This window comes from Hylaeus volcanicus, unplaced genomic scaffold (genome assembly GCF_026283585.1).
Source record: "Hylaeus volcanicus isolate JK05 unplaced genomic scaffold, UHH_iyHylVolc1.0_haploid 12258___fragment_4___debris, whole genome shotgun sequence".
Classification (NCBI taxonomy): domain Eukaryota; kingdom Metazoa; phylum Arthropoda; class Insecta; order Hymenoptera; family Colletidae; genus Hylaeus; species Hylaeus volcanicus.
In genome coordinates, this window is record NW_026531632.1 from 7,006 (window position 1) to 7,424 (window position 419).

The following is a 419-nucleotide window of genomic DNA, read 5'->3' on the forward strand; positions in this document are numbered from 1 at the left end:
TATACTATGATACTTAAATTGTATTAGTATAAGTCAATTTGAGCTACAGGGTGTCCAAATATTCACGTATAAAGTGTAACCCATTCAATATCTTTCACTTGTTTGACATATTTATTGTTATTTAACCAAAATTCGACTCAAACTTGTTATTAACTATGAGAGAAATGTATTTAGTAATTTAAAAATGACAAGATGTACGTAATAATCATAGAAGTAAGCGTACAAACGTACATACTATTTTCTGTTCAAGTCCCGTTTAGTACAATCACCAATTTTTCAAAAAGGGGCACGAAGGAGTACCTGATCATTGTAGAATCTGATAGAGGATGGTTCACCCTTTCCAGTGATAGCAATTAAACCTCGGACAAGTGCGGTCAATTTTTTATAACCATGCGTAAAGTTACAATTTTACTTAAATC